General features: G+C 46.9%; 1 long non-coding RNA gene across 1 annotated transcript; it reads right to left on the bottom strand.

The window, feature by feature from the left end:
- Positions 1-713: 713 nt before the first annotated feature.
- LOC311599968 lies at positions 714-2,927 on the bottom strand. Its single transcript, XR_014780084.1, has 2 exons — positions 2,476-2,927; positions 714-1,568 (listed from the first exon to the last, which is right to left on the bottom strand). It is a non-coding gene; the product is annotated as an uncharacterized lncRNA (long non-coding RNA).
- Between the last annotated feature and the right edge of the window lie 11,903 nt (positions 2,928-14,830).

The following is a 14,830-nucleotide window of genomic DNA, read 5'->3' as shown; positions in this document are numbered from 1 at the left end:
TCTCAATACCTCCCACCCCCATCCCTGCCTCTGAAACCTTTCAAGACAGTCCTCTGCAGGATGCATGGTCTTTTAAGGGAGCTCTATCATGAACAATTGTCACACAGAATCATGAATGCTAAGGTGTCATGGTGCAGCCTGGAGAGAGGGGTTTATGAAGGGTTTGGAAAATGAACTCTTGGGAAGAATTTTGGAGAAAGAGTGGGCATGGAGAAGAAAGGTGCTCAAGGACAAAGCAAGCACACGGGAAAGCTTAGAATAGAAAGCATTTACAAAACAGAGCCCTGGGATGGTTCTCGGACACTCTGAGGGGACTGAGGGTTGCTTGTCCAGTGGAACACAGCAGAAATGATGTTGAGCCAAGCTTTAGGTCCTGAAAAGGCCACTGTATTCCACGTTGTGTGTCTTGAAAGCCCATAAAGAGGCAAACAGAGAGGAACCAAGGCCCTCACCCCCTAGGTGAACTTCCTGCTGCTCTCCAGCACGGTGCAGCCAAGTAGATGAGTAGTCTTGGATATGAGACCTCTGGAGCTCACTCTGTAGACCAGGCTGGCCTCAGAGACTCAGAGACCTGCCTGCCTCTGCCTCCCGAGTGCTGAGACAAAAATGCGTGCACCACCACCACCCAGCTGTCGCGCGCAGCCTTCGCCGATAAAGGAGACGCGGCAACTCAGGATTCTTCTGACAGCGATTTTATTGTACAGCTCTTTGCAGACAGATGGAGAAGGACCTCTTCCCCAAAAAACCCGAGGCTTATATAGGGAATTCAGGGGCGTATAGGGATGTGTCCTCTTATCATTGGCGCTCTAGAGAATACCCAATTAGCATATCGTCTGCGTAAGCAGGTTATGTAAGGATGACGTAATTGCGCATGCGCACTGGCCGCAAGGGCTTCCGTGAAGAACCAGGAAACAGGAAACCAGCGCCATCTTGTAATGGCGGAGCGGCTCCCGACATCTCCCCCTTAACTTTCAATTAAAATGCCAAACTGAAGCCATGAAATTACCGATCCAGCTCTCCGCATCAGCAGCAGGGAGCGATCAAGGAAGTTACATGGACGGAGACCCTGTACACCTGAATTCCCGTGCAATGGGAACTCGAGCCCCGGGAGGTGCACAGGTCTATCCTGTAGCATCCTGGTGCAATGGGAACCTGTGCCCGTCAGGAATGCTAGAATCAGGATAGTGTCTCAATGTTTGAGCATGCTAAGCCAAACCTGAGGAGATGCCCCTTGTTCCACAGCAAGCATAGCCTGTGCAAGCACAATTCTGTCACGCTGTTGTTGTCTTTTAAATTTGCAGAGCAACCAAAGACAGAAAACCAGTCCCACAGCTAACATATTCATGGTTGCATTTGTAGAGAAAAAGCGTGGAAAAACTTGTGCATCATACATCACTGGAAACGGGACAGGGTACACTGACAGTATTCCCCACCGAAGCTCCTGCGCCCTCAACACCGGACTCAGCATCAGCAGACTCAGAAGAACCTGCAGCGGGGTCTCCATCCTTCTCGTCCTTTTTTACTATCCTGGTCAGCCGCACCGGCACCCAAATTGGATTTTCTTGGTCCTGTGGAAAAACACAAACAGCTCCCCTGGATCTTATTAATATTGGATCCGGGCCTTTCCATTTGTTATCAATAACATCCTTCCATTTCACCATTTCTCGTGGTGATGAATGGCCAACATGTCTGTCTCACATGTTGATAATGAGAAATGCAACTTGTTTGAATAAGTTGATATAATTCTTATAACCCTGACATTTCCATTTGCATCCGAGCTGAATCACCTGTTAGAAATTTCAAAAAGGTCAGATGTATTCCAGCTGAAAGTAGTATTACCAAATGCTCCTCCATTAATCATGGCCATTGGTGTCAGCTGTTCTTCTGAACTAGACGAATCATGCTTAAGGTCCTCCTCCTCTGAGGACGTCTCCTCAGAGGCAGAGGATTCCACCCTGAGAGACTATCTGGATGGTCGGCCAAAACCCTCTGTCCTTCGTTAACCGTCTCCCTACATCTCTCATCTTCTATACATGATTTAATCATCTTATAAACTGGCCATGTGCCTGCTCTCAAGGTTCCTTGCTCCTTTTCAGTAATCAAGTCTGTCCCTAACTTACTCCATGACCCCTTGGATAAGGATCCTGTGGAAGTAAACCAAGGAGCCACTCGATCCACCTCTTTTAAAAAATTAATCAGCACTCGCTCTGGGATTTTTAAACCTCTCTGTCTAAGCAACGCCCACGTTGCCTCCAGAATCGGCTTAACTTGTTGATTTCCCATGCTTCCTTTATCTACAGGAGCGGGAGCGCTTGCTCAGTTATCTACCTGAGACTGACAGCAAATTAATCTGTAGCACAGAAAGGGGACGTGCAAGTCTTGTCCCGTTTCCCACAACTGAGACAGAGGCGACACAGCAAAACAATAACGAAAGCAACCAGCAACAGCGGACCTTCCAAACAACAGAAATCATACCTTGCAGAAAAGTGCCTAGGCTTCTCACGCCGTCAGTTCTGAATCCTCTTCCGACGAGCAGTCTGGGGTCCTTCAAGTCGTTCCTTCACCCAGGGGTCGGCAGTTCCCGGGTTTCGGCACCACTTGTCGTGCGCAGCCTTCGCCGATAAAGGAGACGCGGCAACTCAGGATTCTTCTGACAGCGATTTTATTGTACAGCTCTTTGCAGACAGATGGAGAAGGACCTCTTCCCCCAAAAAACCCGAGGCTTATATAGGGAATTCAGGGGCGTATAGGGACGTGTCCTCTTATCATTGGCGCTCTAGAGAATACCCAATTAGCATATCGTCTGCGTAAGCAGGTTATGTAAGGATGACGTAATTGCGCATGCGCACTGGCCGCAAGGGCTTCCGTGAAGAACCAGGAAACAGGAAACCAGTGCCATCTTGTAATGGCGGAGCGGCTCCCGACACCCAGCTTTACTTCTGTTCTGATGTGTAACGTTTCTAACTACTACATACAAAGAAAAGGCTACATGAACCAACCCACATCAGTGCCTGACACCAGACACTGACAAGAGGGAGATTCTTGTCAGACAAGCCGGATTCCCTGAGGCCTGCTTTGTGTTTACCAGCGAAAGCACAGGTCGGGCACGCTGCAACCCCCAGCAGGGGCACACTGCAACCAGCCTGCCACACACCTCCGCTCTCTAGCCTTTACAGCCCTTGCTTACAAACCCCTCAGGAGCCTAGGAAGTCAACTACTCGTTACACTTTTGGGAAAATGACAACAAATCAAGAAGGGGATTGGCTCTGTGTCTGTGGCATACTTTAAAGCACCCTCTCTGCCGTGTGTTGACTTCTCCAAGCCACACATTCCAACAGAGGAGGGAGCCATGGCTGCTTGAGGCGGAGGACCAGTGACTGTGAGGACCGGATGAGTATGTGATGGCTACTGGTGGAGCTAATAAATCTCAAGGCATTGTGGGTGGGCGCGCAAGCAGGCGAGCAGGCGAGCGGGCAAGCGGGGCACTCTTCCCACCCTGGACAGAGTCGCTCAGCCTCCCTTCTTGGCATGGGCTGTCTGTGCTCAGTGCTGCTTTCGGCCTTGGTTTGTACAGAGGAAGGGTGTGTGTATGTGGCACTTCCTGTGTTAGCTGTAACCAACCAGGTGAGGAAGCATAACAAGGAGACTGAGAGAAATTCAAAGCAAGAGCTTGGCTTCCGGTTGCCCTTCTTCTGATGGCTGACTGGGGCGCTGACAATGAGCTTAGCGTCCCTGAATGATCATTTCCTATTTCTAAAAATGGACGGATGGACGGGTTGGATTCCTTGAAGTTTTCTATCTTATTTATTGATGTGTGTGTGTGTGTGTGTGTGTGTGTGTGTGTGTGTGGTGTCTATCTGTGTGTGTGCATGTGTACACACATGTGCTCTAATTTTTTTCTTTTGTCCTGTGTTTTATTTCTGAGAAGCACTGAAAATCCCCTTCCATGCCTAAGGATAAAAATCACTTAATGTATTTAGGAAGGAAAACAAAAATAAAAGCATCTGCATAGTCAATTATTACTTTGGAAACAGTAAAGAAATTACAGGCAGGATTCTGCTACACAATCCTGGCAGTGCGTTTTTTAAAAATCTACTTATAATTTAAAACGTAGCTACAGGAGACAGAGAGGTGGCTGAGTGACGAAGAACACACGCTGCTCTTGCAGAGGACACAAGTTGGCTCCCAGCACCCACACTGGTGTCTTACAAACTCCCATGACTCAAGCTCTTGAGACTTGACCCCTCCTTTAGGCTCCTGGGTCATCTGCAGACACACACACACACACACACACACACACACACACACACACACACTTTAAAAATAAAAATTTTAAAACCCTAGCCACATTAAAAATGAATTCCAAGTATGTCAACAATAGAAATAGCAATTGGTCACATAAATAAAAGTTTTAACTGTTTTTTAAATGTCAGTTTTAATAAACTGTAATAACAGTACTGTGTTATTACCCAACAATAAAAATACTGTTGCGTGCTCACTCTGTACGAGGCTCCATGCAGACTGCTTTATAAGCATTTCTCTATTTAGTCTTCAGTATTCACAAAATAGGCTGAGAGTGCATGCTGATAAGAAAATCGAGCTGAAAGAGAGTTTCTTTGCCCAAACATTCAATTAATAAGCAGCTGATATAAGATCTGAATCATAATCGTTCGGATTCCAAACATATAGCAAGCATTCTTGGTCTCTTACTCATCTGGGTGATGACACCTTTCTTTGGCTCTGAACTATTACAGTTCTGTGAAGTATATAGCAATGCTAATGAGACAAATGACATGGAAATGCAAATTAGCCGACTCCCCCACTGCAGGGTGGCTATATCTTTTACTTACTTATACATTCACTTCCCCAGTCCTTATTCTCCATTTATACATGGTTGCTGGGATTCTTTAAACAGTTGCCATGCTTTCTTGATTACATCACTTATGGATGAACTAAATGCAATGCCTGACATATGTTCATTTTCTATTTGCATGATAGCCATGATTTTAAATTAAAAGGAGTGTGCTCCTTAGCAATTACAGAGAAATGAGAGATGAAAGAAGAGAGGTGAGAGGAGGTCGGGGGAGAGGAAGAGGGGAGAGAGGGGAGAGAGCACCGTAGGAGATGAGATGCCTGGGACACCTTCCCCGGCCATTTTGACCCACACCTGCTTCCTGGTGTGTGGTGCTGGTGGCTGGGCTGTTGCTAACTGAGCGGGTGGCTCACAGGGTCTTGCTGCTCTGTCCTCCGGGGCAGCCTGTCTGATGACTGTCTTACGGCTGCCCTGGAGCATCACCGGCATTGCCTCCTGCTCTGCAGAGCCTTTTTCAACCTTCTAGTGTACTGCTGTTGCCAGAAACACGAGGGCCAAGGATAGCACAGACTGAAAGAAGGAATGCAACACGCATTATATGCATGTGTGAAGTTCTGAAAGAAAAAAATGTATGTTTCAAATAAACCCACCCAAAATAATAATGGAGACCATTTATGGTGGATCACCACAATATTTCTCATACTGTGTGCCATATGACCAACCTGCAGGCATTCTGAGAGAACGTACTCATAAGATTTATAAGAACCATTTAACCATAATTCTGAAAGATGTTGAAGTAATTTACTATCTACATATTTCATAATAAAATAATTTTACTTTATTTTTGTTTTGTATTTGTGTGATTTTTAAAAAAATATTGTCATTGACTCTTACTGTTGTTCTAACAGGTCTTTTTTTTTTTTTTTGAGAGAAACATTTTATAAGCCTATGTTTAAAAATACTGTCAGTTTGTGTTCTGGGATATCAGAACTTGGAGAATGCTCTTTCACAGCCTCGTGGCCACGTCACTCTGGCCCGCGGAATGTGTAAGAGCTGAGAAATTCTGATAGCATGAAACTCTAAACATTTTTCTCTCTAGGTCTGGAAGCTGTGAAAACATTGATGGCCATCATGGTCTTGATCACAAGGCTTTATGAAGCATGAGACCCGGAAGCTACCTGCCGGCTACCAGAAGCATAGAGCAGGACTTCAATGGCGTGAGGTGGTCTGAGCTCGATCCGGAATGGTAGCCAGCGAATTGTCATTCTGAGATTCAGTTCAAGAAACAGGAACACGGGAGTGAGTATTCAATGCCAGTGACTCTTGTAGATTGGTGTCTAGCCCAATTGTCATCAGAGCGGCTTCATTCACCCAGCAACTGATGCAAACAGTTAGCAAAACATCAGGTGGAGCTTGGGGAATCCCAGGGAAGAAGGGGAGGAGCCAGAGGGATCAAGGACACCGCAAGAAACCTCCACAGAATCAACCAACCTGAGCTCATAATGGGGGCTTGCAGATACTGAACCAGCAACCTAGGAGCCTGCATCGGACTGACCTAGGCATTCTGCATATATGTTACAGTTGTGTAGCTTGGTCTTCTTGTGGGACTCCCAACACCAGGTGCAGGGGCTGTCTCTGACTTCGTTGCCTGCCTTTGGGCTCTTTCCCTGTGGGAACCAGGTCCTACTGGGCTGCCTGCCTGTCTTGCTGTTGCATGTCCTGTTTTTTTTTAGCAGCTTCTGTGTCTGTGCTTATGTTGACTAGCTAGTCAGGGTTACCGCTCTGAGAAAGCACCCCTCCCTTCCTTAGGACTTTCCCTCGTGTACCCAATCACCTCTTGAGGGATTTCACCTGCTAGTGGCATTCCTGTTTTGCTGCCTATAAAAAGGCTCTTTGGCTGCTGAATAAAGGCTGTCACTCTCTTAGCATGAAGGACCCGCTGTTTTATTGTGTGTTAAGTCCTCAGTCCCTCGCCCTTGACTTGGTAAGGTGGTGGCGCAGGCTCCACAAGTGGAGGTCTCACTGAGACTGGGAAAGAAGGGAGGAAGCTGACGGATTGCCCGGGGAAGCTGGCCAGCGCCTCACGGAGGTAGGAAATGGGCATATTGGAAATGGATGCCGCAAGTTCTTCCACGGTTCTGGTGGATCAACTAGTGATTGTTAGAGGATCAAGGCACTGGGATTAAGCATAAGACTGTTAAAGATTTCATAAAAACAACAGAATTGCGTAGCCCTTGGTTTATGGTATCAGGAGAGCTAAATATCCAAGACTGGGATCAGGTGAAATCCCTCAGGAGGTGATTGCACACATGAGGGAAAGTCCCAAGGAAGGGAGGGGTGCATTCTCAGAGCAGTAACCATGACTAGCTAACCAACATAAGCCCAGACACAAAAGCTGCTAAAAAAACAGGACATGCAACAGCAAGACAGGCAGGCAGCCCAGTCGGGCCTGGTTCCCACATTTCCCCCTACTGGGTTGCCTTGCCCAGCCTCAATAGAAAAGGAGGTACCTAGTATTACTACAACTTGATATGCCATGGCTGGTTGACATCCACTGAGGTTAACCCTTTTCTGAAGGGAAACAGAGGAAGAGTGGATGCGGGGAGTGAGAGGGAAGGACTGGGAGGAGAGGACGGAGGGTAAACTGTGGTCAGGATGCTCCAAGCAAAACAACCTGACAATGGATTTCCACACTGGATTTCATGAAGTACACGTGCCCATAAAGTACCTGCTGTGCATGCACGGGGACTGAAGTGAGATAAGCCGAGCCTGTGTAAAAAGAAAAAGCCAGATGTGGTGGTGCACTCAGTATAATTCCACAGCTGGCAAGGTGCACTGACGATGCTCAGCGTCCTGTCAGCCTACCGTTATCAGTGAGCCCCAGGTCATCTCAAAAGGCAAGGTGGGGAGCTAGGGAGATATCACAGTACATACAGCACTTGTGCAAGTGTGAGGACCCAAATTCAGGTCCCTAGAATCACATAAAGCCAGGGGGGAGTGTCGCCCTGCCTGTAATCTCAGCACTTGGGAGGCAGTGACAAAAGCAGCCAGAGCAAGTTGGCTGTCTACCCTGTTCTGAGGAACTCCACGTTTAAGTGAGAGATCCTGCCTTACTGAATATTGTGCAAAGTGACCAAGAAAGACTCCCAACATAAGCTTTGGAGCGCCACACACATGCACACACCTGTGCCCTTACACTTGCAAAAATGCACATGTACATATATACCACACACATATACACAAAAAGTGGAAAGAAAGAAAGAAAGAAAGAAAAGAAAGTAAGAAAGAAAGAAACTTGGAAATCACTTGAGTAGAAATGACACCTAGGGTTGTCCTCTGGCATCCAGATACACCTATATTCACTTGTTTGCCTGCATATATTTTTATACACACACATAACACACAGACCTGAGTAGCTTTTAATAGACTAAATTAATTAAAAACAAAAACATGCAGGTGCTCCTCCCTGTCTGTAAGCACATGCAGTATGATGCTTCCAGCCTGAAGGCCCCACTGGGTTGAATGTTGCAGCTCTTTGCAGAGGATTTAGTACGCTGTTCTGGCAGGCTAGCTGATCCTCCCAAGAGGATCTGACTGTATCCGAGGCAAGAGAAGTTGACACGAAAGGCAACTGGCAGAGAGATTAGGGCTGGAGCCAATAAAAAAGCATCTTATATGGCTATGGTCTTGTGTGCCAACAGACGTGGGGTTGCAGGCTTGGGTCTGAGCTTTGCCTTCCTTGTACTACCTGGAAGTGAGGAATACTGCTCCCCAAGTCCTTGGAAGCCACTCTTATTTGCCTAGATTATCAAATAGCTGTGACTGGGCAAGCTGGGTTAGGTTAGTTGGCAACACACACTTAATGTGCCTCACATTGTCAGTGCCTTTTCCTAATAATGTGCATCTCATAGAGCCGTGCACACAAATACCATAGCCAAAGTTTTCTTTGTTCTTTCTCTGCTTACGATCCTGCTATCATATTTTCACAGCATGGCTGACTATTTCTGCCTTGGACTTTTGTTTTTAGCTTTTATTTCTTTGTAATATAAAGAGTGAGGGAGGTGTTAGACACAGAGCCTCATGCACAGTAGGCCACTGCACCACCACAGACCCCACCCAATCTCATCCCAAGCCTCTTTTAAGAAAACATTTTATTTAGAGATGGGCTCTGTGGTCATGAGAAGACTTGGATCCTGCTCTCTGGAGTCTGGACAGGCCTTGGATTTGTGACCCTTCTGCTTCAGCCAACAGAGCAGCTGGGGCAACAGGCCTGTGCCACCATGTTTTGCTCTCTTACTCATCTTCGAGTGGCCCCGACACCTATAGGACATCTCTTCCAGAAGACACTTTCATCTCTCGATGTTTGCTGGCTGGAATGTGACAGAGCACACTCCCCTGCCAGCCTTTAGTATCAAGCTAATGCCTTTGAGAATGAAAAAGGAAAGGCAGTTTTATCCCGAGGGATAGACTGAGTCCAAGGATGACTTGAGAACACGCCGCAGGAGCGGCCAGTGTATGGCCTGTGATGGCAGATAGGAAAGGCAGACTGCTATTGTAGTAGCAGAAAAGCTCCGTGAAAGAAGAGCTATGCAGTCGCCTCCTAGCCAAGACTGGAGCTCCCCTCTGAGTGGAGGCCTAATATTGTGGCTCATCTGGTCAACTACCTGGCTGAGGGACCAGCCCTCAGGAAGTCGGATATACCTTAAGCCATTCTACTAAGATGGGAGGAACAATTATCTCTCCAATGAGACAATGCACTTTTACCTCCCAGGATTCCTGTTCACTAGTATTGTTCCTACATAGTTACCATGGTGTTCTGCCAGGTCTACTTGCCTATCTGAGTTCTGACCCAGAAAGGTGTAACTTTCCCCTTTTCTTCTCTTCGTGTCTTTTGGATGCTGACCAGAGAGAGCCTCAGCGTGCTTTCTCTACTATTCTGCGCTTCCTTTCTCTTTCTCTGAAACTGTCTCTCTACCATGAGGCCACTTGATTGACCTTGGTGCTATCGTGACCTAATTTTTTATATTTAACTTTTTTTATTTAATCACCTGATCCCAGCCCTCTCCTTCCTCTCTTCCCATTCCCGCCCTCATGCCCCTCCCTCATTCCCTCTTTTACTTCTTCTCAGAGAAGGGGAGGCCCCTAAGGGGTATCCACCCACCCTGGCACCTTAAGTCAAAGCAGGCCTATAGCTTGACTTAATTTACGTGGCTTTCTCTCTTCCTCCTCTCCATCCCCATCCTGCCTTATAGCTTGCCTGCCCAGGAGATTTTCTTCCAAACTGTAACATAAATGTTGTCAAATTTCCATTTGAAACCATTCTTAAATTCTTTTACTAACAAGACCAAGAACCCACAAGAAGATACCATGGTTCACTGGTAACATGTGGCAACTCTGACAGAACTCCCTGTAACATAGACTTCCTGCCACTGATTGGACAGTGGACTTGGAGGAGGATTAGCCAACTTGGTTGAAAGGAAGAGAGCAGAGAGAGAGAGAGAGAGAGAGAGAGAGAGAGAGAGACAGAGACAGAGACAGAGACAGAGACAGAGACAGAGACAGAGACAGAGACAGAGACAGAGACAGAGACAGAGACAGAGACAGAGTGCTTCCACACAACTAGATTTTATTGACTGGTTGTTGTGTTAATGAAATGGGCGGCTGCTCCTCTTGCCACAGAGCTTGAGCTTCAGGCACCATGGCCCATCGCCACTGGGCAGCTGTTTCTACAGGGATGTTGGATGAAGCATCAGCCATCACAGGCCAGTTCTAGATGTGAGGGCTGAACAGGGACACACAAGGAGTGAGGTATAACTCAGCCAAGGTCACCATATAGCCAGCACTGAGTGTCATGGTATTGTTTTAAATGAAACCATTGACCTATAAACCTATCCGGACTGTCTTTTTAAAAAAAAATATCAGCTTGGAGAAAGGTACAGGCAGGAACTGTTTAAACAAGCTGTATAGAGCCAGGCGTGGTGGCGCACGCCTTTAATCCCAGCACTCAGGAGGCAGAGGCAGGTGGATCGCTGTGAGTTCGAGGCCAGCCTGGTCTACAAAGCAAGTCTTGGATAGCCAAGGCTACACAGAGAAACTCTGTCTCGAAAAACCAAAAGAAAAAAGAAAAGAAGCTGACTAGGAGAACCTGGCGTGGCTGTTGTAGTAACCAGTTGTTCTATTTAGCCGCAGAGCCGTGATGGTTCACCTGGGATTGAAGGGGCATCTCTACCTAAGAGCTTCGCTCTCCACTCTTGGATTTGCTGTCTGTTTTCCCGACACTGAGGGGGTTGCTGGGCACAGGCTCTCTCACACTTGATGGCGCATTAAACGTCACAGATGAGCCCTCTCAGGCAAGAGCTCAACGCCTAACCTAGTCACTCTTTCAGTCATTCAAACTTCCATCCTCACCCTCATCACCTTCCCCCCTCTCCTCCGGCAAGGGCGATCACACCAGTCACGCTAGAACAAAAGATCCAGAAAACATCAGAGTTTTCTGGGGACACTGCTTTAAACTCCCCCTCCTCAGCCTTCCCTGATGCACGTTCTGAGTGGGCCCAGGAATCTCTGTCTTTAGCACCCACAGCACAGTCTAAGGGACCAAGCTTAAAACTTCACTGAAAAACTTCCAAAGGGTGTTTAGTTCGTATCTGAGTAACAAGGAGGGGACATTACAATGCACCTTCCTCTCACTCCCCCTCTTGACTCAACCAGAAGCCCTGGGACTGGGCCCTAGGAATCTGTATTTTAGTCAGGAGATTCTGCCAGAGAAGCACAGGCTGTGGTTGAGAATTGTGATTTTAGGGTAATTCCCATTGGCTTCAGACTCTCCACCTACAGCCAGTGCGATCTGGAAGGTAACCCATCTATTCTCCATGCTGTAGAGTGGGGGGATGAGAGAAAGGCCTAGAAGACAACAGAAGCAATAGATAAAGGTGAGGAGCGATGGATGCAGATCACGCATCGACCAGAGTAAACAAGGTGAGTAAGACATCCTTCATAAAACTACTCTAATGGCACTTGGGTAGGGATTGCCCACTAATCTGTCCATCCTGACAGGGTGTTTCCTGCCAGAGATGGTGTGTTGCTTAGTCCTTGTAGACACTTTCTGTGTTTTTGAGGTCAAAAGTATTCAAATACACAGCATATTGTTGCTAAGTTCAGTAGGTCTACAGAAAGAAATCCACAAACGTGATCTTATAGCCACTGGAAGAGTGACTGACTGATAACGGATCCTTTTGTGGTCACAAAGAACCCATCTCGGGGCTGGAGGGGTGGCTCAGCACTTAGGAACACTGATTGATCTTCCAGAGGACCTGTCCAAGTCCTAGCACGCACATGACTGCTCATAGCTGTCTGTAACTCCAGTCCTGGGAGACCCAACCCTCTCATCTGGCCCTCACCAACACTGCATGGATGTGGTAGACAGACAGACATGCAGGCCCTCACACATCTATATTAAATAAATAACATTTTTATAAAGTCTATCTCCACACTTTACAAATTTGATGAACTTGGGTTTTTATTAATTGAATCCCATTAAAAATATACACTTGTGCCAGGCATGGTGGCGCTCACCTTTAATCCCAGCACTTGGGAGGTAGAGGCAGGCAGATCACTGTGAGTTCGAGGCCAGCCTGGTCTACAAAGCAAGTCTAAGGAAGCCAAAAAAAAAAAAAAAAAAAAAGTATACACACACTTGTGTGCTCTAGGAGGACTTCTAAGCTTTCAAAAATGTGCAAATAAATAAGTGGAAGACACGGAGGTGATGGGAACAAAAACCAGCTAAGGCTCTAATTCTAAATAATTGTCCATTCCCATGCAAGCACAGCCACTGGATCAAATGCCTTCACTGCTGGTCCAGTGCCTTTGCTGTGTTGCACTCTGTGAGCTGTGCCATCGCTGATGCCCTGCTCTGAGGTGGAGCCAGGCAGCAGAGCTGCATCAGATTGTCTGCCAGCCCGTTCAGGCTGTGCATTAGCAGTCAGCCTGCCTCAGCCAGCCTTGCTGCAAGAGGAGGCAATTTCCCATGTCTAATTTTCTGCAAACTCACTGTCCCTTGAGAACCAACAGCTATAATCAAAATGCCTCCTGTTGACTTTGCAAAACCTCAGAGCAAGGCTAACCACGTGTTTCTAAATCCTCAGCTTCAAAGTAGGTCTTTAAGGGTGTAAACTTGGGAGAGGAAGTGCTTCAAAAGAAACCATAGCAAGGGGGGGGGAGGTGGAGCTGGGGACTTGGTACTGGGTAGAGGACCACAAGGTGTATCAATAGCCCACTGTCTGTCTCACTTGGCACCTCCTCCATCCTCCACAGCAGTTCCTTATCACAGAGAGAGCTCCAGGAAGGTCTTTACTCTGCATTCAGTCTAATAGAATAACAAACACAAATAAAAAGCAAAGACTGCCAGAGTCTGGCATCTACATAAGATTTTGAAAATGAGCAACATACGCATAATAGCTAAACCACAGACAACTGGGGCCCTGCTATTGTCAGCCGGAATGGTTGGCTTCTAAACAGATGAACCCTGATTCCCACGCTAGGCACTTTATCAGTAACTATGGCTGTGGACTGTAAACTAACTCACTGACCTGAGTAGGAATTGGAAACGGGAGGCGCGGACTTGCCTTCAGGCCGCTCTTGTTTGCAGACGAGGCTCGTGCAAAGGGATGATGTAAGAGAACGGGATGTGATGGCCACCAGGAAGAAGAGATGCAGACAAGTGGGTGAGAGCAGGCCAGAGGCGGAAGATGGTTGAGGTGAGCTACAGTTGTCAAGGGCTCTGTGGAAGAGGTAGGCTTGCACACTTCAGGATTTGGAGAGCAAGAGAAGTCGGTACAGAGGTCATTCCCTGACAGGAGAAGCTGGCCAAGGGCATCATTTTGTGCTGCTTGTCAAAGTCCCTGAGGACTATGAGGATGAAGGCCTGCAGATTTCTCCGAGTCTTCACAAAAAAACAAACAAACAAAAACAAAACAAAACAAAACAAAAACACAACCCAATGCACAGTTACACAAAGCACTAGGGCATTACATGATGTCAAATGGTACAAGTTAGGTATTACAGCTTTTTAAAAATATCATCTTAAACTCTAAACAGCCTAAAATTAGAAACTGTATCTCACATTCCCCTTTGCTTGGACACATTCAAAATGTTCAGTTGTAGAAAAAAAATAATTATTTAAACAGAAAAGATCAAAAGAGTGTGTGTGTGTGTGTGTGTGTGTGTGTGCGCGCGCGCGCGCGCACGCACGCACACGAGAGAGAGAGAGAGAGAGAGAGAGAGAGAGAGAGAGAGAGAGAGAGAGAGAGACAGAGAGAGAGAGAGAGAGAGAGACAGAGACAGAGACAGAGACAGAGGCAGAGACAGAGACCTGGAACTCACTGATCTGGCCAGGCCTGCTAGCCAGCAAGTCCCAGTGATCCCCCTTCCCAGTGATCCCCCTGTTTCTCCCTCTCCCATGCTGGGATTGCAAGTCTGTGCAACCACATCTGTCTTTTTATGTGGATTCTGGGATCTGAACTAAGGACCTCATACTTGTGCGACAAGCACTATTCCAAAAAACTAGGTAGCTCCCTGCTGTTCTTCCTCCTCTCCCTCTTCCTCTCCCCTCCCTCTCTCCTTCTCCCCCCACCTCTTTCTCTCTCTGTTGTGTGTCTTTAAGACAAGGTCTCATTATGTAGCCCAGGATGGCCGAAAACTCAGACTTCTCTTGTCTCAGCTTCTTGTGTGATTATTTCCAGCTGCTCTATAGCCAAACAGCTGTGTTTAGAACGGATGAATAAGATTCCATTATAGTGAAAAAAATATCACAAACCTGCCACTTGGGAAGAACTTTTTGAAACAGTGAAAGGGCAGAGAAGATAGTCTGTATCCTATTGGATCACGAAGGGACAGCGTTCTACAATCCAGGTGAAAGCTGTGGTAGAACTATACATCTGCTTGCAAGTAGAGTTTTAACTGTAATTTGGCTTCTAGGCAATATATTATGACTTACAGAATAAATTAATCTTTTTTCTC

Source organism: Acomys minous (assembly GCF_964271855.1).
Source record: "Acomys minous genome assembly, chromosome: 1".
NCBI classification, from domain to species: Eukaryota; Metazoa; Chordata; class Mammalia; order Rodentia; family Muridae; genus Acomys; species Acomys minous.
The sequence above is the reverse complement of the archived record's forward strand: the minus strand, read 5'-3'. Positions and strand labels throughout refer to the sequence as shown.